Source organism: Mustela erminea, chromosome 18, assembly GCF_009829155.1.
Source record: "Mustela erminea isolate mMusErm1 chromosome 18, mMusErm1.Pri, whole genome shotgun sequence".
NCBI classification, from domain to species: Eukaryota; Metazoa; Chordata; class Mammalia; order Carnivora; family Mustelidae; genus Mustela; species Mustela erminea.
In genome coordinates, this window is record NC_045631.1 from 8,160,489 (window position 1) to 8,188,069 (window position 27,581).

Consider the following 27,581-nt stretch of genomic DNA (forward strand, 5'->3'; position numbering starts at 1 on the left):
TCTGTACATATTAGCAGGAAGTCCTGCCTCTCCATGAGTCCTTCCTTCTTCCCGCTCAGGAAAGCCTGACCTGACCAGCCCCAACAGACCCACCAGGGCAGACAGGTGTAAAGCCTTGGACAGATACGGGCACACAGGTACAGAGATGCTCCTGCTGGCATGCATCCTTAATGAACCCCCATGTGGGAGTGCTTAAGGTGCACTACGGGACCTCTCGTGCAAGCACCTCTTTCCCCGCAGGACAGTGGAGTTACCTGGGATCAATACAGTCCCTGAGTGAGACTCCGGTGATACTGAATTTCAGGATGTTATGTATGCATCCTGGTTCACTTCCTTCTGCGAAGTTCCTGTGGTAAGCAGAACAATGGTCTCCCAGAGACGTCGGCATGCTGGGGACCCCCCAAACCTGTCAGTATGCTACCTTACATAGTCAAAAAGCTTCTGCGGGTGTTACGAAGGATCTCAAGATGGGGAGATTATCCTGCATGACACAGGACTATACACGTGGACCTGATGTAATTACAAGGGTCCTTACAAAGGGGGGCAGCAGGGTCAGGGTCAGGGGAGATGTTGGGGAAGGAGAGGCCGGAGTGACATGTTACTGTGGCTGGAAAAGGTCGCAAAATGGTTCTTCCCTGGAGCTTCCGGAAGAAAGGCAAAGCTCATTTTATGCCAACTCATTAGAGACTTCTGACTTCCAGAACTGGAAGAAAATAAATATGTTGCTTTTAGCTGCTAAGTCTGTGGTCTTTTGGTATAGCGCATGGGACCCTGATACAGATCCTAAGTAAATGTATCTGTCTCTTCCCAAAGCAATAAGCTCAGCGTATGAAGTCTGCCTCCATGGGACTCCAGATCCCCGAAGACCTGCCTCCTGGGAAAACAGATGTTTATCACACACCCATGAGAGGCCACTCACATGACAATAATGTACCCCAATTTGTGACGTGTCACCCTAGAACAATTTGCCTTAGGAATTCATACTCCTAGAAGTTTTTACAGAAAATTCCGGCACAATTTTAAAATTCCACCTCCTCGGTCATGAAGTTACCCGAGACGCTGTAGCAGGTCGGGATGTCTGCTGATCTACCACGGCATGTCCACACTTCCTTCCCTCTCCTAGTTGCCCTTCTAAATCTGGTGTCTTCCTAACTTCACAGACTCTCTCTGTCCCACAGAACCTACTGACTTGTCCTGTCTGGATGTAGATGGGCACTCTCCCCTTTCTTTGCAAATTTCCTAGTATCAGTGACCCCCCCTGCTTGCTGATTTCTGGGCAAAGGGACAGTATAGTCCGCAGGTGATGGGAAGGAGAATTCAGAGTAACAGTTGTCTTCTCTGATGGAGGGGAGCATGCACTTAGATCCTGGCTGCATGTGTGAATCCCTTGGAAGACTTAAACAAACAAAATACCCTACCATAAACCCCTTAAATGAGAATCTCATGTGGTGTGGCCTGGATATCTGTATTTTAAATCCATCTTCCAAAGTGTAACCAAGTTCTGACACAGAGGATGACCCACTCATGAGATGAGTCCTTCAGGTGGGAAGTCCTGGGTTTCGGGTGGGGGAGAGGGTTACCCTGCAGAATCCACCACAGACCATAGACCTATCCAAACTGAAAAAATAACCCATGGGGACTATGACTCAGTAGGTCCTTAGAATCCAAACGTGCCCTTGGGCTCCCAACATTAAAATTCTGCTGTAGGCAGAGAAGCAGACGGGGGTGGGGGGAGCAGGCTTCCCACCGAGTAGAGACCCCGACATGGGACTCAATCCCAGGACCCTGAGATCATGACCCAAGCTGAAGGCAGAGGATTGACCCACTGAGTCACCCAGGCGCCCCGAAAGTCCTTACTTCTTTGAGTGAGAATTGAATTATATGCAAGGGCCTACTGTAGACACCCCTGAGAGATACATGCTTCTCTCAGCTTCCTATGGAGCCTAGGGCTTGGGGGTTGTGCAGAAAGCCACTCCCCATGTCCCCAGCTGCTGGATCATCCTGCTAGCCCAAGAGGAACTGCCCTCATGTCTGTTTTGTCCCATGCCTGACATTGTACACACCGTGATCTCTACAAATTAATGGGGTTCCTCAAAGCAGCACAATAACTGGGTGTTAAAGACACCCAGGGCTCAGGCTTTTGTGGTTGGTGTTTCTTAAGCTCTGTGCAAGGGCAGGGGGCAGACATCTGTTGCTTTGGAGTCTACAAGAATCACCAGCCCCTCACGCCTTCCACATGAGCACAACAGTGTTGTGCCACGCCGTACCTGGATTTAATAACTGGTGATTGAAACGATTATAGTATTTAGCTTTAGATCTTGTTCCAAAGGCAATAAATCTTTTCTGGTGCACAGGCATGCTGTGATAACCCAGATGCTGATGGAATCTGTCAATGGCATCTTCTCCACTTTGAACATCACTGCCTTCTCCAGTGGCCGAGGACTTTCTGTGAGCCGATACTCACCTGGGGCTCACAACGCAGCACAGCACTGTTGAAAGGCTCTTTCCCAGAGCAGAAGTCGCCTTTCTAGAGGTCTCCGAGCTTGTTCACGGACCCTGATCTGTCCTGGAAAAGCGGCAAGTCCCAGAGGTGTGTTGGTGCCATGGCTGGTGGTCACCTTTGCATTCAAACATGTCTGCAAGAAAGGACATGTGCCAGGAGGTGTGGGATGGGGGAGATGCTTATAGCAGGAGGAGAAGCATTTCTGAGACTTTTGGAGGAAGTATCACCATCCCGTGGAGACTTTTATGCAGGAACCCCAGAGAGAAGATAGATTTGGGAGGGGGATACAGAAAGACGAGAAACTGGACAGGTTTCTTGTCCCCACAAAGCCTGAGTTGAGGTCTGCCGGTGACAGGAAGGGACAAGCTGCTAGCAGTTCAGCTTTTTCCATTCTAAGGCCTTGTGTGCTGGGCGGGGCAGGAAAGATACCCTAAGAAGAGTGAGCCACAGAGATCCTATCCCTTCAGGGGAGGGTGTCAAGTTTAGGGGAGGAACAGCCACAAATAGCTTTTCTGGAAGTCTTGCCAAATGGGACGTTTCTGTGTTCCTTCTGTAAACACCCTCTACCTTGGAGCTGGGCAGGAGACTCTCACCCCCCCACCCGCCGCCCCGGGAACCACATGAGCCTACTGGGAAAAGCTTAACTGTTGAAAAATGCGGGTCTGTGGAACCTTCACGAAGGTACTAGAAATTAGCCAACCTGAGGGACTTGTTGTCCGCAACTAAAAGTCGTCTTTCCTTTTTTTCAGGCTTTTGTGTTCTTCTTTTTTAAGTTTTAAAAGCCCCTCCTTCCTGTTTTAGTCAGCCATGGAACTTAGATACTTCCTAATTTTGCTGGTGTTCATTTTTGGACTAAAAGGATAACAGCTTGGGGTGCCTGGGTGGCTCAGTGGGTTAAAGCCTCTGCCTTTGGCTCAGGTCATGATCCCAGGGTCCTGGGATCGAGCCCCACATCGGGCTCTCTGCTCAGCAGGGAGCCTGCTTCCTCCTCTCTCTCTGCCTACTTATGATCTGTCAAATAAATAAATAAAATCTTAAAAAATAAAAATAAAAAAATAAAGGATAACAGCTTATATGGTGAGCTGGGGGACAGTTTCTACCCAGAGCCTTATGCCCTAGGAGCAAATCACATGGTTATTTATTTTTAAAGAAGCAAGATACTGTTACATAAAGGCATTCTGAGAGAATGTCTATTCTAGGGCACAATTTTTCTTAAGCTAATATTTTCTTTCAACGTTCTTTCTCAGTCTGACTTTTTTTTGAGGCTGACACTGTTTCTTAAAGATTGTCACATTCTTTGGGATAAACCTGGGATCTTTCTTCAAATTATACATGTCCCTGGGGCTTGGTCATTTTGTTTAAAAATAATGTGCCTTGGGGGCACCTGGGTGGCTCAGTGGGTTAAGCTGCTGCCTTCGGCTCAGGTCATGATCCCAGGGTCCTGGGATCGAGCCCCGCACGGCATCGGGCTCTCCTCAGCAGGGAGCCTGCTTCCTTTCCTCTCTCTCTGCCTGCCTCTCTGCCTACTTGTGATCTCTGTCTGTCAAATAAATAAATAAAATATTTTAAAAAATAAAATAAAATAATATGCCTTAAGTTCGTATTTATTTGGAAATTTTTAGATGTGCCCCCAAAAGGTCAGGTTCCCCTATACCTCCTGATGCAAACTTAGCTGATTATCAGAAGGAAGTCATTCAATTGAGTCTTAAAAGGGTTTCTACCCTCATGTGAGGACATGTAATTTTTGGCACAAGTGCCATGGGAAGAACACAAAGTTTGCTTCCTACCTCTTGGCCTCAAAAAATTATCAGAAAAGCTTCTGATTAGGGGAAAAGATGCGGAATCTCACAGTGATGCCCTTGGGGCTCTAATCTATAAAAGAAGGGCAAATCCATCTGTCCTACAGTTTCCACATCCCTCTTCGACATAGGGTTGAGGCCGAGATATGCTTCTAGAAGGTGAGAAGAAGCTTTATGAAGAAGTCTGTTTTGAATTTTTATGCGATCCCAAGAGACTTCAAGATACAGTTTCCGATCCCTCAGAAAACATTCTGATCTACTCTAGATTTGAACACTAAGATTAGATGAAACGGTGATAAACGCAAAGCATCTGAATTTTAGTGAATTGCTTAACTCCTGCTCCCCCGGGGTTGCCTTTAAATGCATCTTTAATTATAATGGACACATTCATCTGCTGCTTAAAAAAAAAAAAAAAAATCTTTGTGTAGGGAATCACGTGTGAAAGCACAGACCTGATTGTCAAGACTGGCATATGTTTGCCTTACATCCCCAAATTTCAGGGACATTGCCTAAGAACAAGCAGACTTAAAAAGGGAACAGACAAGCTTCAATCTGCAAAGGAACTGGATTGCCAGACCTACCTGCGTCAGCGCCAGTCACCTACACTGCTCCTGGCTGCTTCTCCGTCTTCTACCGTCTCGCTGTCTACATTTCTCTGGTTCTTGTTAGCTGGAACTGATGATGCCCATAGTTCAGATCTGCCCTGAACCTCAAGTCTTCTATTCACCTGCACACAGGTCTCCCTTGGACAGGCTCTTCCCTTCTTCAACTACCCCCTCGTTCCTTGCTTTAGAAATCAGTCTCTCACAGAAATCTCAGTTTTCCAGACGCCTGGGAGGCTCAGTCAGTGAAGTGTCTGACTCTTGGTTTCAGCTCAGGTGGTGATCTCAGGGTCGTGAGATAGAGCCCCGTGTCAGGCTCCCCGCTCAGAGTAGGGTCTGCTTGACATTCTCCCTCTCCTTCTGCCCCTCCCCCCTTGCTCTCTCTAAATTAAATAAATGAATCTTAAAAATAAAATAAAATAAAATAAATCTCAGTTTTGTTTTCCAGTCCACATAGTATGAAGATGGTTCTCGTTAGATGGGGTCAGAACTCCCATCAGGCGCTACTCCTGGCAAAAACATGAACATTAGATTGGCTTCGATTAGTATTGTGAAACTGACAAATGATACATCTGGTGAGACCCTAGGAAAGAGAAGCCAAGTGACCCTGGGCATCGTCCAAAGCTAAACTTTCCCTTTGTCACTCTAAAGGGATGTGTAGCGGTCCCGCAATGAAGTACAGAGAAAGGAGAGTCCCTAAAGATCTTGGCACAGTCTCAGAGAGAAGGAGGGACTGGGCAACTGGATGTGGTTTCCATGCCCATTGGAAACCCATCTTACCACAGAGGAATCCTGCATCAGGCAATCTTAACTGGATCATGAAAGAGTATCACAAGCTGTTTCTTCTATCTTTTTTGTTGTTGTTGTTTGTTTTTAAGATTTATTTATTTATTTGAGGCAGGGTAAGAGGAGCAGAGGGAGACAGAGGGAGAATCAAGCAGACTCTGCACTAAGCATGGAGCCCAACTCGGGGCTCTATCTCACAACCTATGAGATCATGACCTGACCCAAAACCAAGAGTCATTTACCCAAATAAATGTGCCACACAGGCACCACTGCTTCTTTTGATTTAATTCCCAATAAGATTTGTGATTAGGTATTGGTATGTACACGTATATGCATAGGTATATGTATATGTATATGTATATGTATATGTATATGTATATGGAAAGAAGGTGTGGGTCATGCCGAGAGGTGGATTCCAGGAAGGCGACCTCTCTCCCTGTAAATTACTAAGTTAGAATATGGGTTCTATCAGTTAGTCTTTCCAACTTGGTTAATGCCTTCCCTCCTCAGTCCCAGTACGCTGAAAGAACAAGTTTCTCAACCCATGAGTCTGGAATCCAAACTTGAACGTGGCAAGGTCACCAGAAAATGCCACTTGACATGGCCTTGGAGGAGATGGCCATCTGCGTGCCACAGACCACAACCAGCATGCTCCCCTTTGAACCTCTCCAGATGGCCCATGTTTGTATGTCTCAGATGTGAGAATCAGATTCCCTCATTCATGAGAGAAACACTTAGTAAATTCAAGCTGACTGGAACATGCCTCAACCCGTAAGTGATGGAAAGTTTTTTCCAGGCCAGTTTTCCAACGTTCCCATTTTCTGTCAAGAGTTCCAGGATTCTTTAAGATTATGTGTGTGTGTGTGTGTGTGTGTGTGTGTGTATAATTTATTTAGAGAGAGAGAGAGCATAATCAGAGGAAGGGGCAGAAGGAGAGGGAGAGAGAGAATCCCAAGCAGACTCCCTGTGCCCCACACAGGGCTCTATCCCAGCACCCTGAGATCATGACCTGAGCCAAAACCATGAATTGGACACTCAACTGACTCAGCTACCCAGATGCCCCAAGAGTTTCTTAAAGTGAGCTGAGCTTAAGGGCTTAGCAGCACGAATCTCAATCTTTCTATGGTCAAACAATGTGCCCTGTTGATTATTTTAATAACACCTGGACTGTCTCACCTTCCTTCGTCCACCATTGCAGACCTAAATCCGGATGTCATTAGCTTACACGGGGGTAAAAGCGGTGGGTTCCTGACTCTCGCATTTGCCTCTGATGTCATTTCTAAACTCCTCCATCTGGCACACCTCTTATAATTAACATGGCCAATTAGATCCAAACAACCCCTTCATTAAATTTATCCATAATGTGGCCTGACAACAGCCAAACCCACCTTATTTTCGTTGTTCAAATATAGACGTCACGCTCACTTGTCTTGTGGGCTATCAGTTATCTATTGCTGACTAACAAACCATCCATCCCAAATGTTCACACTTAATATGCCAATATACATATATATATATATTTTTTTCTTACAGAGCTGCAATTTGGGAAGGGCTATGTGGTGGACAATGAGTGTGTTCTATGTAGCATCAGCTGGAGCCCCTGACTAGGAACCAGAGGATTGGCTTTCAAGATGGCCACCCCCATTGCTGGCAAATTGGTGTTCAGCCAGGACTGTGGGGTGGGTGTCTCTTCATGTCCACGGGCTGTCTGGGCTTCCTCACAACATGGTAGTGGGTTCCAAGGGTCAGCATCCCCAGGGAACCAGGAAGAAGTTTCATCACATTTTACGTCCTAATCATGAGGCTACCCAGATCCAAGGGGGAGGGAATGAGAGATCGTGCAGGCATTCTCTGGAAAGTGCAATCCACCACATGTAGCCCAAGAATGGTTGATTGGTTTAGGTTGGATAGTTCAGTGACATTTCCTACCTAGTGGGGCCAGGTGTCAAAGAATCATGTTCCTGGGGGTGCCTTTGCAGCTCAGTTGGTTAAGCATCTATCTTCAGCTCAGGTCACAATCCCAGAGTCCTGGGATGGAGCCCGGCTTTGGCTCCCTGCTGAGTGGAAAGTGTGCTTCTCCCTCTCCCTCTGCTGCTCCCCGGGCTTATGTTCTCTCTCTCTTGCTCACTCTCTCTCAAATGAATAAATAAGTAAATCTTAAAAATAAAAAATGATGTTCTAGGCTCTTGAAGAGTCCATCTCCTCTTACAGCTCGGAAAACCAAGACAAATAGAAATTGTGGCTTGCCTGAGTCATGGTGAGTGGCAGCCCTGGGAACAGCTGGCAGATTTTCATTCGGTAGGTTCGGATAGGGGTTGGGGAGTGTACACGTTTAATAGATGTCCTGGATGACTTGCCCGAACAGGCACGTTTGGGTCCCATGCTGCTGCACTTTACCACTCAGGGGAGCTATGGTTAGCAAAGGACACATGGGCAGAGGGTTAATGGAAGCTCAGGAGGGTGTGTTTGCAGAGCCCGGATATTCAAGCCCCTCTCCAAATGGAAGCCATTATTACTAGTCCAGAGCCTTGGTGCACCAACTAATCTCCCTGGATAATTAGGAGAATGACGAGTCAAGTTCCCCATCCTGCCCTGGAGACACGGGAATCAGGCACCGACTTGCTGCTGATAATTTAATCCATGCTGGTGTGCTGGCATGCTGCCTTTTCCCCTCAAATGATTCACGGAGAAAGGAACCTGTTGCCACAAGCTGGAGTCCTTCAGGTACCAGCTGCAGCTGTGAACTGGCAGAGGCAGGAGTGCCCTTCATTATGCAATTATCCATAATTAGGTGCTCATTACTACTTTATCAGCGGGGAGCCAGCGCCCACCTGTGCAGGGCTGTCGCGGGGGGACTGGCAAGCCGGTGGAACAGAGCCTTGCTTGTTGTCTAGGAACGTGACAGGGAGACTCTGCCGTCCCAACCTGCACGGGAGGAGGGGGCGGGGCCACGCAGCATGCAGACAGGTGCAGACACGTGGAGGCCAACTCTGTAAATGACGCAGACGTCCTCATGATGGCGTTCAGGTTTGGCCTAGGGTAGATGCCCATAGAGAGTGAGAGTGGAAGGACGTAAGGGAGATGCCCCTTTGTCCTCAGACAGTGAAAAAGCATTTCTGTTCAAAACAAGCTTCCTTAGTTTAGAAACGAGGGTTGGGGCTGGGGAGGAGTGGGACAGAACGTGTTTAATTCTTTCTCCGTGAAAGAAATCATCTGCAATGAAGTACCTGCTGGGCCCAAATTTGGAGCAGGGGTGCTTTCTTAAACCTCCTTTTACCTCCTGCCCCAGAGTACCTGGCAATTGCTGGAACACTGCCCACGTTTGGATAAGTTGGGGGAGGGGCGGGGGTTCCTGGATAAAATACAGGTGGAAAACAGGAGATCTGTAGGGTAGGTCCACCTTCAAGACACAGAGAAAATATGTGTGATGGCCTTGTTCCCTCAGGGGACAGGAACGCAAACATCCAAATACTTAAGGTAATTCTTTGGTGACAGGAAAGCAAATATCAAAACACTTAAAGTAATTCTGTAAGGAGAGGGCTTACTTTTCATGGGAAAATAAGCAAGAGACAAACACATTATTACGGATAATGAATTGGCAGAACAATTAATTCTTCCTGGCCTTCTAGAAAAGAAATTGTAAGAGTAAATGTACTGATGTGCCTGTTGAAATGCATTGTAAAGGGCTGGTAGTTAAAAGATTCAGGTTCTAACCCACAGACACAGGTACACTTACTTTGGGGACCGCAAGTTCAGAATTAGCCTCAACATACATGGGAGTTCTGGAAATAGGGGTGATGTTTGCACAATGCTGTGAATAGCCTCTAAACTTAATTTTACACTAAATATACATAAAGAAGTATGAATTTAGAAGATGCTACGGGTGTCACTTTTGAAATATTTCATGGATAATACTGGTTCAGGTAGCGTGATAGTGAAGGGAAAGATAGAGCAAAGGAATAGAGTGTTATTTTGCTTGTTATACCAAATTGATTAAAACTGTAAATACTGAAAAAAATACCATAAGTATTCTAGACAGCAATTTGGGAAAAAAAATTTTTTTTAAAGTCATCTTGTGTGGAAGGTCCTGTTTAAGCTTTATAGAAATCCTCTACACCAAAATTGTTAAATTGAACCACATAAGTTAAAATTCTTGCATGGTGTATAGCAATGTTTCTAAATATCATATGCAAAGTCAAGACCTACGATGTAAAGAAAATATAAAGGAACTTATGTGTACATCTAGAAATATATTAGGGTGGCTATATATATATATAGGCATATATAGATACATATGAAAGAATATAAACATAAAGAAGGGGCGCCTGGGTGGCTTGTCGGTTAAGCAACTGACTTTTGGTTTCAGCTCCGGTCCTGATCTTAGGGTTGTGAGATAACAGCCTTGTGTCAGGCTCCCAGATGGTTGTGGATCCTGCTTAGGATTCTCTCTCTTCCTCCTTCTGCCCCTCCCCCAACCCTGTGCGCGCGCGCTCTCTCAAATAAATAAATAAAAAGAAAAACTTGGAAAGTGTGATGAAGGACTAATTTTTGTGGTATTCAGAACCCATAAAAATTAATTGAAAAAAAATCCAATGGAAAAAGGTAAAAGGGGCAGGAATGAGCAGTTTACAAAAATAAGTAGCACTAGTGAATAAATAATACCTCTCACTCAAAATTAAAGACATGCCTATCGTGTCAACAATGCAATGTCAGTTTTTACCTGTAAGATTGGTAAATATTAAGATTTGTAGTAGGGTGGCTCGGTGGCTTGGTCGTCAAGGGTGTGCTTTCAGCTCAGGTCATGATCTCAGGGTCCTAGGATCAAGCCCCACATGGGGTGTTCTGCTTGGCAGGAAGCCAGCTTCTCCCTCTCCTACTCCCCCTACTTCTTGTGTTCCCTCTCTCGTTGTGTCTCTCTCTGTCAAATAAATAGATAAAATCTTAAAAAAAATGGTTTATAGTAGACTTGAAAGTTGTTTAGAGAGTCAATCTTAAACCGTAGCAGAGCACATGAAATCTTCATCGTGTGCAGAGATAGAGGAATTAACTTGATGGTGGTAATGGTTTTGCGATCTATATGTGGATCTAGTCCTCATATGGTCCACCTAAAACTTACATACATGCCAGTAATATCTCAATAGAAGATAATAAAGGGCCACCAGTCACTTTCTGTGAAGCCACAAGCAATTGCTAATAAGGATGGAATCCTATTAGAAGGAGTCAATGCCTCCTGTGTCGTTCTTCTACTTCTCTGAAAACATGAAGGCATGATCCCTTGGCATTTAGATCAAGGAGAATAGAAGCAGGAAGGACAGAGGGATCTTAAGAAAGGTCAGCTGCATTTTTGTTCTCTATTTTTAATTTATTTTTATTTTTTAAAAGTATATTATCAATTTATTTGAGGGAGAGAGAGCACCAGAAGGGGGAAGGGCAAAGGGAGAAGAGAAGCAGATGCCCCAGTGAGTGGGGAGCCCATTGTGGGGCTCAATCCCAGGACCCCAGGATCATGGCCAGAACTGAAGCAGGCCTTTAACAGACTGAGCCCCTGAGTGCCCCCAAGAAAGCTCAGCTGCATTTTTAGGGACTATTTTTATTACATGAACATTTGCCCTGGCTATCTCTTCTGCTTGGAGAGCATATTCCCTAAATATCCACTCAAGTAACTCCTGACCAGTAATGTCACTGCAGCCTACCCTGATTACTATCATTAAAACTATAAGGTCTTTTGGTCTCTTTTAGATTCCATCTCCCATAGTTTGTAACACTTTCTAACAGATTATTTAAGATGCAAAAAGATACATATTATGTTTATTTTTTTGTTGGTTGTTTTTTCTCCACACTCGCTCTCTTTCTCTTTCTAACACACACACACACACACACACACACACACGGGCACACACGCACACATTATGCATAAACAGCACACAGGAAGGGGGTATTTTCTGCACAATAATGCATTCTAAGCATTTATAAAAGTATCTAACACATGACACAAGCTCAAAAATTTGTGGAATAAACAAAAGGATGAATGTCCCTTCGTGCTTCTCTCAGATACCCTTTTGTGTTCGAATCTTAGCATTTTTGTTACTGTTACAAGAATAGTTAGTGATTTTGATCTTTATGATGGGTAATGCTTCAGACAAACCATAGTGATGGATAGTCGATGACATTTTGTCCATCCACCTCTCTGCCATGAGCAGCCCATGTAACCTTGGAAGTGCCTTCCCTCTGTGGGACTGGAATAGAAACCCAAGATCTTTATTTTGATATATCACCTCGATTACTCATTATAGAAGTGGAGACACCAGATGCTGGCTGTGTCCTTTTCTCATCTCATTGAATGAAATGAATTGGGACGAGTAGGGCAGCCATCCTTCCTTGGGAGAGGAAGAAGTTGGGCACCAAAGACACGATGAGAAGCGGTGTCTGTGGACAGGCAGTTAACAAAGTGAACTATCCAGGGGAGACAGAAAAGAGCAAACCATCACTGTAGTGGCTAGGCTTTAAAACTCCAGGGTGTTCCATTTGCCCTTTGCCATAAAAATGACAGAGTTGGGTTAAGGATTCTGCACCCTTTATTAGCCATTAGCATTAACAACAAAGATGAAAGACCCCAAAGGCAATTTTTGTCACTGAGATCTGAATTTATTTCCCTTTGCTGAATCTTAAATTAGTAGTTAACTGATGGTGAGATCTGTACCAAGAGGAGGTCATGTTTCCAGCTAACATTTCCTAAAGCCATTAGATATCCGTATTTCCCCCCTATAAATTCAGAAGCTGGAGTCTGACAAGACTAATAAGGGGGGAAAATCAACACTCAATCACACTATCTTGAGTTTATCTTTCAGAAGCAGATGTAGGCTCCTAGCCTATCTCTTGTAAGTACCCGGCAGGATGCAATATAAGAAGAACTCATAGATGGGAGCTTTAGTAGAGAAAATCCTTTTTGTGTTTGATCTTCCCCTTTTCCAGAAATACTGACAGTTGCTGGGGACCATTATCTACTTACCAGGGTTTACGTGTGGTTTAGATCTCCTAGATTACTTTTAAGCTAAGATCCAGTTGAAAAGAGAGTACAAAGGAAGTTTGTTTGTTTGTTCCAAACACAGAAATCGAGTGGGATAGTTCTAAAAGAACCTGTGTATTCCATTTCGGTCAAGGGAAGGCCTTTAATTCCACCTCTGGCTTCTAAGAATCTCCATATAGAGAATACTTTTCTAAATTGTCTGTTTATTATGCTGTCTCTTAAACAGCATGGCCGTAGCTTCTGGAGAGCAACAGAAAGTAAGGAAGAATACTAGTGTTTACGGAGGTCAGTTATTTACAGGGTATTATGCTTTCTCATACATGTGGCAATTTAATGCTCCCATTAGCTCTGTTTGGTAGAAACTGTTCCCATTTACAGACAAAGCTATTGCCTACAAGCGCTAGGATGGCAAGGTCAGGATAGACGGATCTGGAGACCCCGATTGGAGAGTCCTTGATTTAGACCTTTCAAGCTTTTATATTTCTGCTTAGTACACCATCAGGCCTTCGTTTGATTTAGTCAATCACTAAATATTTATTGAGTGTCAATTACCTCTTCAGTGTTATGCCAGGTTCCAGATACAGAAGTTATCAAGAGATTCATCCTTCACACTTATCACTTAGTCCCTTCGGAAAGACTATATTCGTCTTTATGCACATGGATAAATGTATGATTTTAAGATTGTGATAAGTGCTGTGAAGGAAATTACAAGATGCAGTGAGACTCAGTGAGGAAGAAATTTCACCTGGGCTGTTCCAGGGACAAGAGATTTAGCAGAAAGAAGATACCTAGAAGATTCTGAGGTAGGAAGAGCACGTGGGAGAAATACAGGAGACCAGGGTCACGGGGGATGGTTGTCTGTCAGAGTTTGAGAAACAAGCCTAGAGAGATAAGCAGCAGCCAAGTCACAGAGAGCACCATCGGTCATGGGAATAATTCTGGACTTTATCTTTAAATCATTGCGGGGAAGTTTCTGCAAGGGAATGACATAATTGATTTGCATTATTTTAAGATCATTTAGTTGTTAGAAAATAGACTGGAGAGGATGTAGGATGTAGGAAGTAAGTTAGGAAGCTATAACTATGGTCCAAGTGAGAAAGGAATGAGGCAGGAGAGAATTCTCTTCCTCTCCCCTCTCACTTTGGATAAATGCTGATGGAAGATGTCAGCAATGAATCCAGGTTTGAGCAACTGACCCAAGATGGTGTTATCCGCTGAGGTGGAAAAGTCAAGGCAAAGGCAAATTTAGGAGAGTTTTGGGGGGAGGATGGGGGTTAGCATTCAACTCCAAGCACACTGAGGTAGAGATGATTCCGTGAAGTAAATGGCACAATGGCAGCTTATGATTCTGTGACTAGGAGTTCAAAGAGGGGTCTGGACCGGAGATATAAATTGGGGCTTGGTATGTGAACGTGGGACCTCAACAGTATCGCACAACGATTAAGAATATTTGGAGTCAGGTAGCCTAGGTTTGGGTCTCAGCCCCATAACTTATTGTAGGACCTTGGACAAATTTCCTCAGCCTTCCATGCCTGCTTCCCTTTTAATGTAAGGGAGAACATTCACATAGAATCCTCATGAAAAATGACTAAAAAGCTAGTGGGTGCCAAGAACTTAAATCTTATTTTAGTTTTATTGGTAATAGTAGTAATAATAGTAGTAATTTAAAAATTGAGCATACGAGGGATGCCTGAGTGGCTCAGTTAGTTAAACGTCTCATTCTTGATTTTGGCTTAGGTCATGATCTGAAGGTTGTGAGATCAAACCCCACACTCAATGGGGAGTCTGCTTGAGATTCTCTCTCTCCTTCTCTAAAAATAATTTGAGCATATGAAATAATTTGAGCAAAAGACTAGAAAACTTGCCTAAAGAGAGCATAGAGTAAGAAGGAGGACAAGCCCCAATTTCTAAGGAAAGATGAGTCTGAAAAGTCAATCAAGAAGTAGACACCAGAGAAGTAGGAGAAAATCAGAAGTTGGTGACATCATGGAAGCCAGGAGAATGGAATGTTCTAGAAAGATGGAGGAGACAAGTGGGAGGAAAAATTAAAATTGAGAAGTCTCTCCCATTTGGCCACACGGAATGCATCACTGACTGTATCCAAGGCAGTCTGAGCAGAATGGCGGAGTGCGGGACTGGATGGAAGAGAGAGGGATGGTGTGCATTTATGAGGAGCAGGACGCAGTGAGATAGTTCTGAAAATGGGGATAATTGGAGCATGTTTGAATATTGTAGGCAGAGATCAAGGGGGAAGAGAGAGACAGGGGCAGCAAGATAGAGAGGAAGTAAGGACAGAGCATGGGAGCGAGAGAGGAGACGAGGTCCACTGAAAGAGAAAAAGAAGAAGGAGTCAGTATCAGAATGATGGAGAAGAAAGTCTTCCATTGTAACTGAAGAGAGCAGAAGAGGCAGGACAGATGCAAGAGGGTGCCATTCTGGTGATAGAACTTGGTGTCTTGTCTGCTGGTGGTGGTGGAAGTCGAAGGTTGAGCAGTGGTCAAGCTATGCAAACAGTTCCTGCAGAAAGTGCAGCTCACCAAGAAATGTACGCTAATTCCTGGTAGTCTGCCTTCAAAGCCTTGATTACCTGTGACTCAGTTGCAAGTCCCTTTTCTAGCAGACATCATATGCTCAGGGCTGCCCAGACGAGGTTTTGGTCAGGCTCTCCTAAGTTTGTTATTTTCCTGGGTGGATGCAATGGAAGAACAGAGGCACGAGGAAAACACGGAATTTGCAAGATTTCAGGGCACAGTGGCCCTTGTGCTCCTGAGCTATAGCCAATAAGGAAGTTGAGGAACTGTTTTGTGAAAAGATCATAAAAAGGTGGGTGTTAATTCTGTGGGACAAGGTTGCAGAGGGCACCATAGAGACATGTGGGAGGAAGTGAAGCTGTAAGATTTCAAGAAAGGGAGCAACCCAAGGTAGGGGGAGATGGGCCCCCACCTAGCAAAGGGTAATCAGGTGTGTGTTAATGCCTTTCAGAGTTTCAAATAGACTTGGCTGTCATGTCTTGTTTGTTTGAGGGTGTTGAGGTCATGGGACCTTCAGAAGCCACATTTGAATCTGGAAGTTGAATTTGTAGTTAAAGAGACACAGAGGAAGAAGCATTAGGTGACGGAGATAGGCTCATACACCCAAATCAAAGTATTTAGTACATAGAATCTTTTTCCCATGTGGACAGGATGCTGTTTCTGGCATAGGTACCACTGTTTGTCCAGAGAAAGTGAATCAGTGACATACAGTGCCATCATCGCCCTGGCTGGTGCCTTGGATCTGTCCTCTAGATCAACCAGTCCCCACATCATTCCACATGCCTGCATTGTGTGCTTTTCTGGTGCAACTTCTCCTCAGTTAAGGATGACAGCAGCCAACAGCAGTCGACAGCAGCTGCATCCCTTATAAACAGAGTGTGTAACAGAGTAGGGGCAGGGCACCGTATTTATCACTTTATGTACACTGTATCACTTAAGACAGCAGTGTGAGAAAGGCATTATTACTGTCATTTTATATATATATTTTTGTCATTATATATGTGTGTGTATTTCTCTTTAAAGATTTATTTATTTATTTATTTATTTGAGAGAGAGAGAGAGAGAGTGCACGTGCATGAAGCCCGATGCAGGGCTTGATCTCCCAACCAATGAGATCATGACCTCAGCCGAAACCAGGTGTTGGATGCTCAACCGACTGAGCAACCCAGGAACCCCTCATTTTATATGTTTTTAAGGCTGATAGAGCTTAAGCATGTTGTCCAAGTTCACCCCAAGACAAACTGGTCGACCCAAAATCCTGACCCAAGAAAGCTGAGTTCAGAGTCAGCTCTCCTTACCACCGTGTTGGGATGGTTCCCTCTACCAGTTCATAGTCACCATATACGTACTGTGGAGGCAGGCATCAGCTGTGAGGGTATCTCTGGGAATAAAAGTCTGTATTATCCTGACTATTTGAATTGCCGCATGGATTTTATTCTAAGCAAAGGCATACCATTCCATTTCACGAATATTCTGATTTTATTTTAACTCTGCCTTATGAGGGTGCCTGGGAAGCTCAGTTAGTTATGCATCTGACTGTTGGTTTCACCTCAGGTCTTGATCTTGGGGTCATGAGATCGAGTCCTGCATCAGGATCTGTGCTCAGTGGGGAGTTTGTTTGAGATTCTCTTTCTCACCTTCTCCCTCTGTCCTATCTCTACCCCAACACCCCCCCCCACACACAATCTTTAGTAAAAAAATAAAAAGTAAACTCTGCCTCATGTATGCACATCTAAACTTTCCCCTCTTTTTTCCCATTTCTGTTGCAATTAAACTTTCTGGCACATATATTTGTAGAGCTGTACAAAGTCATGTCAGTAAGATAAACACCAAAAGTGGAGTCGCTGGGTCAAAGGATGTATGCATGTTTCACTTGAAATGTGTTCATACCACTGTCCAAAAATATATCCTCCCGCCAGAATTATAAGAACATTGTCTGTTTTCTTGCCTATTTAGTAAGCTTATAAGTTTGTGCCAATCTGATAGGAGAAATATGATCGCTCATTGTTTAATACATTTATTCCACTAAGGGAGCCGAATTTCACCGACTACTTTTCTTTTTTTCTGTAGGCTGCTACTTTATGTATCCTGCCCATTTCCCCCCCCTCACAGGGTAATTATTCATTTTCTTACTGAGTTATAAGAGTATTTTATGCCCGAAGGAAATGAGTTCTTTATCATGTATATTTTCCCAGTATATTTTCCCAGTTTCCTAGTTATCTTGCCTAAAGGAACTTGCAAGATAGTTAAGTCCCATTTGCGTGTGTTCCTTTTTCAAAGGTGATCACAGGCAAGGATGTGCTCAGACATTTTCCTGAAGCATATGTGAGAAATGTAACATTACTTATCAAAATGTCGGCAGAGAAGGTAATTAACTTTTCACTTCTCACCATTCCGCATGCCACTTTTTAAATACTGCGACTCGACAGCTCTTGCAACTAACAAGGCCACGCCCCTGGCGCGCTCTCCGCATATTTGAAACCCAGGAACTGGAAACACACCATTTTTAAACAGACAGTGGTGGCCTCTCTCCCTTTCCTTGCTGCTTTAAGCTCCCAGGTTGTGAGTTGAGCGGTCTTTTGAGTCCGAGAACCGCAGTAAAATTCTTCTGTGGGCCACGCTGATGTTAATGGCTAACATTTGGGGCAAAGGTCTCCTCCATGTCCACATCTGCAGCTTTGTACAGACCTCACCTCCAAGATGCCTGAAAGCGTGAAGCCAGGCAGGGCGTAATGTGTATTAGCAAGACAAAGAGCCCACGAGGGGAGAGGCGGAGAATGAGCTGTAATTTACTGAAGATTTATTAGGCCTCATGAAATCTGCCTGAACCACCCATTTTCTGGCTCATCTGCCCACATCTAAATAGAATGGCTTTGTTAGTGGACGATGGTCATTTAGAATTATCCAGCAACAAATCTCAGTGCTCAGAAAGGCGGACCGACGGGAATCGCACAGAGGGGAGAGTTCATGCTTTGCACACAGGACCCCAGATCTGGAAATATGGAAATGTGGGAATGCCAGGGCCTCGCTGGGGGCCTCTCCCTTGACTTTTATTTGTGGTCTGAGTCCTTTGGGGGCGGCTTCTTTGCTTGAGTGTGTGGATAAGGCTCAGGAGAAAGCAAGGCAAAGGTGCGTTCATAGAGCAGCCCGGATTGCGTGAGGGTGATTTTCAGAGAAATGTGTTGAATGTTCTGCTTTTTGGAAAAACGTTGCCCAAAACTTAAGACTCAATGGAGCATGTCCAGGTGTATTTTAAAGCCCAGCTCGCAAGCACGAGATCTCTCTGGGGCTACACAATGTCAAAATAGCTTCTCCCTAATTTGAATGAAAGGTAAAAGTTATTGGGGCTTGGTTTTCCATTAAGCCTTAGGCTTGCAGCTCATTAATAGGGTGTTAGAAATTCTCCTAGATTTTATTACCAGAAACTTCCCTTTGGGTTTTATCGCATTGCTGGACTCACAGGTCTCTATTTGCCCATCTATGCAGTGGGTAGATGCTGAAAGCTTCATGACAAAGCAAGGCATTTGGAAAAAACGTGAACGTTTATGGATTTCTCCCCAGAGAATATGATCTCACTCCACTCCACTTGACTTTGGAACCCAAAAGATATAAAGGGAGAGGTCTATCCACCTTAATAAAATTCTCATCTGCCCTTACTGCTGATGTAATGTGAAAAGGACTCATTCTTAAACTTAACAAGAAGAAGGATAAATCGTTCTTTCTGCGGGTCTTAAAAGTAGTAAGTAGGGCTGATGGAACACAGTCAAACAAGGGAGGGCGCAGTGGGCAAATCCACATCAGGCCCTTGAAATCAATACCAAGGCAGTGGCTAGAGAGGAACGTATGCCAAGATGACACAGCACCCAGCCAACGGCATTACATTCTTGGCCTTGGATAAAGAAGGGGAAAAGCAAGAAGCTTTTAGAAGCAAACACACTACTTTAAGCCATGCTTGGTGATCTCAGGGAGCAGGTGGAGTCAAAAGCAAACAGCTTTGCAACAACGTGTAAGTTATTTGTTTCTCCACCCATGTCATAATCACCTGTGCGACTGTGGGTCGGAGATGCACACCCGTCTTCAAGTGTCCTTGGTGAAACCGTCTAAACAATGGGATAGTCCTCAATTAATGCAAATGAGACCACAGTTGTCTTGTCTGTAATTGTCTCAACTAGCCAAGCGCCGCCGTTCTTTGGTGAAAAGAGCCATCCCAAACTCCTTGCTCTCTCTACCCCTAAGGGCCCTGTACATGCTCCATGCTTTATCTCTTTCTTGTGGCTTTTATCCACATCACATAAAAGGGACTCTCATGCCTTTATGCAGGCAAATAAAAAGTAGATTTAGAGAGGAGAGATGAAAAGAGCACATTCCACCGATGGCTGACTTCAGGATCCAGCAGCCTGGTGTTCAGACGCTGGCCAAGTTAAAAGTTGCCCTGGGTTCCTTTACATCACAAATTCAGAGGGAACCATGAAATCAAGCATGTGCCCGTAAGGACTTGTAGTACATTAAAATGAAATTGTGTCATTTGCAGCTCTTGAAAAGGGATTTCCAGGCCTGCCGTTTAGCCTTGGCTAATGGGGAAGAAGAGCTCTAGAGCTAGAGGTTTGCAATTTGCCCGCTCAATCTGTTTCCATTTAAAGAATACTTTCTCCAAAGCTAAAAGCAGGTAATAGAGCCTCAACCACACCATTACCCCGAAAATATCAACTTTCCCACTGGTTCCGAAGTTCTCGGGGGTATGTTCCATGGGAAACGTCAGCGGCTCGTGCTGTTTCCCCCAAGCAGATAATGATCAAACAAATCACAATTAAAATTCAGTTAGCTCTCCAAATGAAAAACATCAGAAGAGAGGGGTTGAGGTCTTTCCAGAACAAGCCTAGCTTCAGAAGGGTGAAGACGTGGACGAGAGGGTAATGGGTCTATTTCAAGGCTGTGCCATGTGACAAGGTTTGTTTTTTGTTTTTTGTTTTTTTAATCAGAAGGGACCGTAGAGACACAATTATTGTGTGCCATCACACTTGGACAGCATTCAAACCACCCTGCAAACCTTAAAAAAATTTTTTTTACTTATTTATTTATTTACTTAGAGAGAGTGTGAGTTGGGGGAGAGACAGAGGGAGAGGGAGAGAGAGAATCTCCACCAGACTCCACGTTGAGCGTGCAGTCCAATGCAGGGTTTGATCTCAGGACCCTGACATCATGACCTGAGCTGAAACCAAGTATTGCATGCTCAACCAAATAAGCCACCCAGGTTCCCTTGAACTGCCCTTTTAATTAGGGAAGTCAACCTACCTGGAATCCGGTGGCATCTGTACCCTAGCCCCACTGTAATCTTAAACACGATTTGATTGAAACTACTGTCTTCGTTATTGCTATACACCCTCTGATACTCCCATGAGGTATCAGAAAATGTGTGTATTCGTCTCTGTGCCTGTTCCTGGCCCAGAGATCCTGAAACCCTTATATGGAAACAGGATGATAGGAGTGTCTTATGTTCTAATGAGGTGCCTCCAGATGGGCTTCTGGATGGCTTCTATGTGAAGGTTAGGTACCCAAAAGATCAAGCCATGATTAGAAGCTTGGGGTTTTCAGCCCCAGCCCATCCCCCATCGTCCAGAGCGTGGGTGAGGGACTAGAAATGGAGTTGAAGATCAATCATGTCTACACTCAGAAGACTCCATTAAAAACTCCAATAGTAGAGAGTTCGGAGAGTTTCCAGGCTGGTAAACATATCCATGTGCTAAGAGGGTGATGCACACCACTCCCCAGGGCTGGAAACTTCTACACTTGGATCCTTCCAGACTCCGCTATTGTATCTCTCCCTCTGACTGTTCATCTGTATCCTTTATTGTGTCCTTTAATGAACTGATAAAACCTATATAAGCATTTCCTTGACTTCTATGAGCTGAGTTCACAATTAATCAAACCCAAGGAAGTACTCTTGGTAACCTCTTATTTACAAATAAGTTGAACAGAAGGTGTGGGTTACCTGGAGATCTACTACTTGTGGTCGGCATCTGAAATGGGGCAGTCTTGTGGGACTGAGCCTTAACCTGTGGGACCTGATGTTGTCTCCAGACATAGACAGTGTCAGAATTGAGTTGAATAGTAGGACATGCAGCTTTTGCCACAGAGTAGTGCTTGTTGTGGAAACCTCCCCAGCCCCTCAATCAGATCTGGTGTCGGAAGTGCTATGAATATAGTAGTTGTGTGAAGGTAAAGTGTACTGAGGTTTTTCCTAATACAACACCCATAAGCACAGGCTCTACATCCCCTTAAAGAGAGAAGTGGCTGGCCAAAGGGAACCCCACTGGCCTTCGTTCCAAGATTTTACTCTTTTTGACTCTACTCTCAGTCACCCTTTCTTGCCTTTCCAACATTCAGCTCATTCCCAGGCTCAGTTCCATTTCTTTGCTTCCTACATCCCCTATGGGGTCAAGACACCAATGTAACTCAACTAGCCTTTACTAAAACCCTTCTTCAGCCCTTGACTAACCCTGAAAAGCCAAGCTACACTGGTGCTCCTGATGCCTCATGCCCTTCCTCCAAAGTCCCTGCAGATACAAATACAGTAACCTGTCTTAAAGCTCACTGTGCTCTGGAAATAGCATAGACTTTGGAGCAAATCGTCCTAAGTTTAAATTCTAGCTCTGTCACTTAGAAGCTTCTGTGTTTTATTTTTTCCCTTTTATCACCACAAGGTAGGGAGAATGAAAATAATACAGAGGAGCCGGCAGGTTTTGACAGTAACCTTCAAGATGGTCCCCGATCGTTTTCACCTTCTGGTGTTTGTGTTCTGTGATCTCCTTCTACCACTGAAACAGGTTTAGTCTTCTGTGACCAAGAGAGCATGGAGGAGGTGATGATATGTGACTTTTGAAGAAAAATAAGAAAGGGCATGACAGTTTCTTCCTTTTCTCTGGAAGCAGCACTGGGTCAGGAGGACATTCAAGCAGCCTTATGAAAAAGTCCAAATGGAAGGAACTTTGGATCTTCCCACCAGCATCCTTTACCCTGTGAGTGGGTCACCTTGGAAAAGGATCCTCCAGTCCCAGTCGAGCCTTCAGATGTCTGCAGCCCCATCTCAAGAGAGACCCTAAGCTAGAAATACCCAGCCATGACCTGCTAAACTCGTGATCCACAGAAACTGTGGGAGATAATATTCAGTGTTGCTTTAAAGCCACTGAGTTTTGGGCTTGCTTGTTATGTGGCAAACCATAACTAATACATGCGTGGTAGGTCCAAAAGTTTGTTTCATACTCCTCCACTAAGAACCTGAAACAAGCCCTTTACCTTCCTAAGCATGTCATTTCTTATAAACGCTCATCTCCCCACCACAGTGCTAAAGCAATTACTCTCAGCTATGTTGTACTATCTCCTTTATAAAGAGGTCCTTTCAGGGGCGCCTGAGTGGCTCAGTGGGTGAAGTGCCTGACTCTTAATTTTGCCTCAGAACATGATCTCAGGGTCCTGAGATTGAGCCCCGTGTCAGGCTCCATGCTGGACATGGAGTCTGCTTAAGATTCTCTCTCTCTGGTCAAGTAAACACCTGCCTTCAGCTCAGATCATGATCTCAGGGTCCCGGGATCCATCCTGTATCTGGCTTCCTCCTCAGCAGGGAGTCTGCTTCTCCCTTTTTCTCTCCCTCTGCCCCACCCAGCTGTTCATTTTCTCTCTCTCAAATAAATAAAATCTTTAAAAAAAAGTTATAAACAGGCCATTTTCCAGTTATCAGCAAAATGAAAAATTTGAATGTGAATAAAATCATTTTGCCCTTTTAGTCTGGTGAACATTTGAGAAGTCCAGTGCAGGTTGAGTTTTGGGTAGACAAATTCTCCCGTGTTTACCGCTGCTGAGAATGTGAAATATAATCCTCCCGAAGGATAACTGGAAACATGTATTTTAAAAGACTTGATTTAAAAAATATATATATTTTTTAAATAAATGTCTTTATAGTGTTTGCAAATTTTGACCCTGTAGTTCCATTGCTGGAAGTTTATGCCAACAAATAAAGGAAAATGGGCAAGTCATGGTGTATCCATATGGCATCCGTACAGTAGAAAATTTGAGGCTGTTTAATAATGAGAATTTTTTTTTCCTATATGTTAACCTAAAAAAGAATTTAAGGTATCATACAGAGTGTAATGCAGGAAGGTATATATTAAATTGTGAGCAGTGGTGGAGTGTCTGGGTGGCTCAGTTGGTTAAGCGTCCAACTCTTGATCTGAACTCAGGTTTCAATTCAGGGTCCTGAGTTCAAGCCCCACATTGGGTTACACCCTGGGCATGGAGCCTCCTTTAAAAAAGAAAGATTACTAGTAGTTATTTCTGAATAATGGGAATAAAACTAATTTTGGTGGTGGTGGTTATTGTTTTTTTTTTCCCCAGTCTTATATATTTTACCATTTTCTATAATTGGCATTTATTGCTTTTGCAATTTAAAAATTATTTAATAGATTCCCATTGCCTAGAGCTGTCTATCTTCAGGCCACACATCCATCTACATAAAAAAATACTTCCACACATTGATAGAATGAATGCTATAGAGATAGTGCCAGCAGAATTTAATGAAAATAAAATCTGAAGGATGATTATGACAACTGCTACCGTAAGCCAGGACATAAGCAAACATCCAGGGTGCGGATCATTTCATATGATGGTAGCATATCTGAGATTGCTAGAAACTGCTGCTTGTAGCTTTCTGGCCTTCCAGAAAAACTGTCATTTCAACATTTATGAGCCCCCCCCCCCCTTTTCACAAACAAATCATGCTACGCATATTACCGCATCTGTACGCTACCTTTAAAGTTCTCTACAATTTAGAATACAAGCTGAAAATCTCTTTCAGTACAGATGTGTGCAGTCAGTAGTGGTTTCTCAATTTATACTTAGAAATAATAGATTTAGTACTTAAAACGTACCTCTGGGTTAGGAAGAAGGTTTTAGTCAGTAGTAATAGGAAAGAGCTATCCTTTCATGGTATTGAAATGTAATCTTTTGAGAGTCGCTCCATCTTCTGGACACACTCATATGCACACACGTGAAATCTCCCGCCTGATTTCCGACACCCAATAGGTGATCAATACATATTAGTTAAGAAAGGGAGGGAGCGGAGTCAGCGATGTCATGCAGACGCTGTAAATATATTTTACCCAGAATAGAATGCAGCCCCTTACCTGTCCCTCCACGTCCTGTCCCATCCTGGGGTGTTCTAATCTCCTTCAGACAACTTCCTTCTCACTGTTAATGAGTGGTTTTATTTCTTTTTTTTCCAAAAAGATTTTATATATTTATTGGAGAGAGTGAGAGCACCCGCAGGAAGGAGAGGGAGAAGCGGACTTCCTCCTGAGCACGGGTCCCTAATTGGGACTTCATCTTACAGCCCTGGGATCATGACCCGAGCTGAAGGCAGACATTTAACGGACTGAACCATCCAGGGGCCCCTTAAAGAATGACTTTAAACACCCAAATGGAAATTACCCTATTCTGGGATTTGTTTTGCCACTTAGAAGTCACACGTGACCTTGGTCCCCTCCTTCACATTTTTGAGGCTCACTTTCTACTCCTGAAGAAGAGACAAAATAATTCTGCACTTTCCTCCCTCACAGGGTGATCACCGAGATGGAAGATAGCACAAGGGAAATGCTTTGTGCTATAAACCTTGCACCACTTGCCATGGTCTTTTTTTTTTTTTTTTTTTTTTTTTTTTTAAATTTTGCGAGATCTGCGTGACCCACCCCTCTTGTGCCTCCATCTGTCTATAAAGTTTTTGCTCAAAAATGGGCTGGAATCGATGTTCATTCCAAATCTGGGAGGATGGATGGTAGGCTCCACGATTCAGCCCGGGCTGCCCACCCAGGATCCTTTAAACACCTCCTCCTCTCCTCTCTCCTGCCCTTTGCAGATGTCCTCGGCTGCCTTGAAGAGGCAGACAATGGACCGTCCATCATTCAAGAAGCTGCTCCTCGTCTGAGCGGGCACCTCGTGGGTCTGTTTGGTTTGAAGCATTGTTCGGGGTTGATTTGATTGCTGTCCAAACAACAAGCTCCCCAATGAAGAGCAAGAGACGCTAGTCGCTAAGCATTTGAGCAAGCAAGGCATTATCTAGTACACTGCCCTTCCTATTTGCCGCAAGAGCCTGAAGGGCCACTCAGGAAGAGAATAGGGAGTTCTCTTGACACAGTGAATCAAGTCCAAACCAAACAAATTCCTCCCTTGCGAGGCCTAGAGGCTGACATGTTGTCTTCGATGTGAGCCGATGGTGAGGAGCCCCTTGGGCTCCGTCCTGCAGAAATCGCTGGTTTCCTTTTCACCTGGCCTGCCTTTTCCTAAATGGCATGGTGTCCATTTTTATCTATTTGCAGACTTGTATCCCTTGTGCTCCTAAAGACAAACAGGAGGATCAAAATGCATCACCCAGGAAAAATAAAATAAATTAAATAAATTAACAAAAAATGCATCACCCAGAAAAAATAAAATAAATAAATTTTTTTAAAAAATGCATCACCCAGAGAAAAACTACATTAGCCTCTGTGGGCTTCTGTGTGTGTGTGTGTGTGTGTGTGTGTGTGTGTGTAAAGCAGTGTTTTAGGATGCATTTTGAGCTTGTCACCCAGCTCTTCTTTGAACTCCAAAGAGTCCTCTGCCCTATTTATAAGAGGGCTTTCAAACCCTTTAAAACCAGTTCATACCATTGGGAATGGAAATGGTTTCCAAATTTTCACCCGGCAAACTACCCTACAGTCAACATTCTAGTAGCTAACTCTGTGCTATGTGGTAATGATTAAATTTCCTGCGGTGGAATTACTGGGTTGGCATAAAAATATTTCATAAAGACTTTTGAAATATTTGTCAAGCCGCCCTTCAGATAAGTTGTTCCAATTTTCACCCCACCAGCCTTAGATGTATTCTTTACAGTATTATAATATTTAATCTATGTGTTAACTGATGGGCTAAATGAAATCTCAGGGTTTATACCAATGTCTTTGATTACCCGTGAAAGGAACATCTTTTCACTTACTGGTCTTTTTGAGTCTGGTGTATGTGTGTGATTATTGCAAATGTATGTATACAATATTGCAATATATTTGTTGCATGTTCATATACTTTTATATATATATATACTTAAGTATATATTGCATATATATACAATTGCATATATATACAATAATCACACACTATATATTTAGAGATACTGGCTCAATTTTACTGGGTGTCTTATAATTTATTTGTAAGGAGTTCTAGCATATTAATATTAATTATATTAGCTCAACGTTTAATTATGTCACCAATATATTCAACATGTCATTTGTCTTCATTTGGTTTATTTATTATTATTATTATTTTTAACCTTGTCAAATAATTGTCTTTTTTGTTAGTTCTACCGAGGGTCCAAGCCTCTGTTTTGGAGGAGGTGCCAAATGTTCAAGGAGGCCATGGACCACTTGGAGAGAGTCTTGCGGTTGACACGTGGCTTTGTAATGCTTCCTCTCAAGCCTACAGCTGTCTCTGAACAGTATTGATCTGCAGAGGAAAGGAGGTCTCTAGACAGAGTTATCCCGATTTTCCCACTAGCTGCCAAGACTCGCACCTCCAAATTAGAAGGTGTTACTGGCCTTCTGCCAGGATTTTCTCTGCTTATTTCCCAAGGCACTACACGTCTTTCTCATGAAAAAGAATTATGACTTAGCTTTTGTGAATTCATTAAATCTGGACTTATCTGCACTGTGCTTTATGGGGAATTCCTCAAAGTTTGAGGCATATCACACCTTACTAGGCTCTGTGTTATTTAGCCTACCTTGAACTGTGTCACACAGGTGTTATCAGTACCTCTTCTCATGTGTCTGTCTCCCCTGGAATGTTGTTTGGTTCCATTATAAATGCCTGTTTCTCCCATTGTCTTCTGCCTTTGTATATGGCTAATGTATGGGATGTGTATTTCTTTTAAGTAGGCTCCATGCTCAGTGCAGAGCCCAACATGGGGCTTCAATTCATGACTTGGAGATCTAGACCTGGGCTGAGATCGAGAGTCAGATGCTTAAACCGACTGAGCCACCCAGGAACCCCAACATTTTGGGATTTTTTTATAGGAAATTTTATTCTAGCATTTTTCCACGTGGCCCTTGGATTACCAGGAGAGACAATTAAATCATGTGAAAGTAATACTTTTTTCTCCTTTCCCAATATTTACACATTTTATTTTTCCTGTGTAATTGCATTTGTTGAGATTTTCGGAACCATGTTAAATAATGGTTACAATGGTGGAACTGATGAGCTCCCAAGTTTTGGAAGGACTGTCTCTAGTATTTCAGTGCTGAGTAAAAATCCTGTTTT

The 27,581-nt window shown here is 43.7% G+C and overlaps 1 long non-coding RNA gene across 1 annotated transcript; it reads left to right on the forward strand.

Moving 5' to 3' along the window:
* Window positions 1-25,288, forward strand: LOC116578504. The gene is made up of 4 exons (XR_004280912.1): window positions 1-137; window positions 2,355-2,590; window positions 22,178-22,264; window positions 24,857-25,288. It is a non-coding gene; the product is annotated as an uncharacterized LOC116578504 (long non-coding RNA).
* The last annotated feature ends 2,293 nt before the right edge of the window (window positions 25,289-27,581 follow it).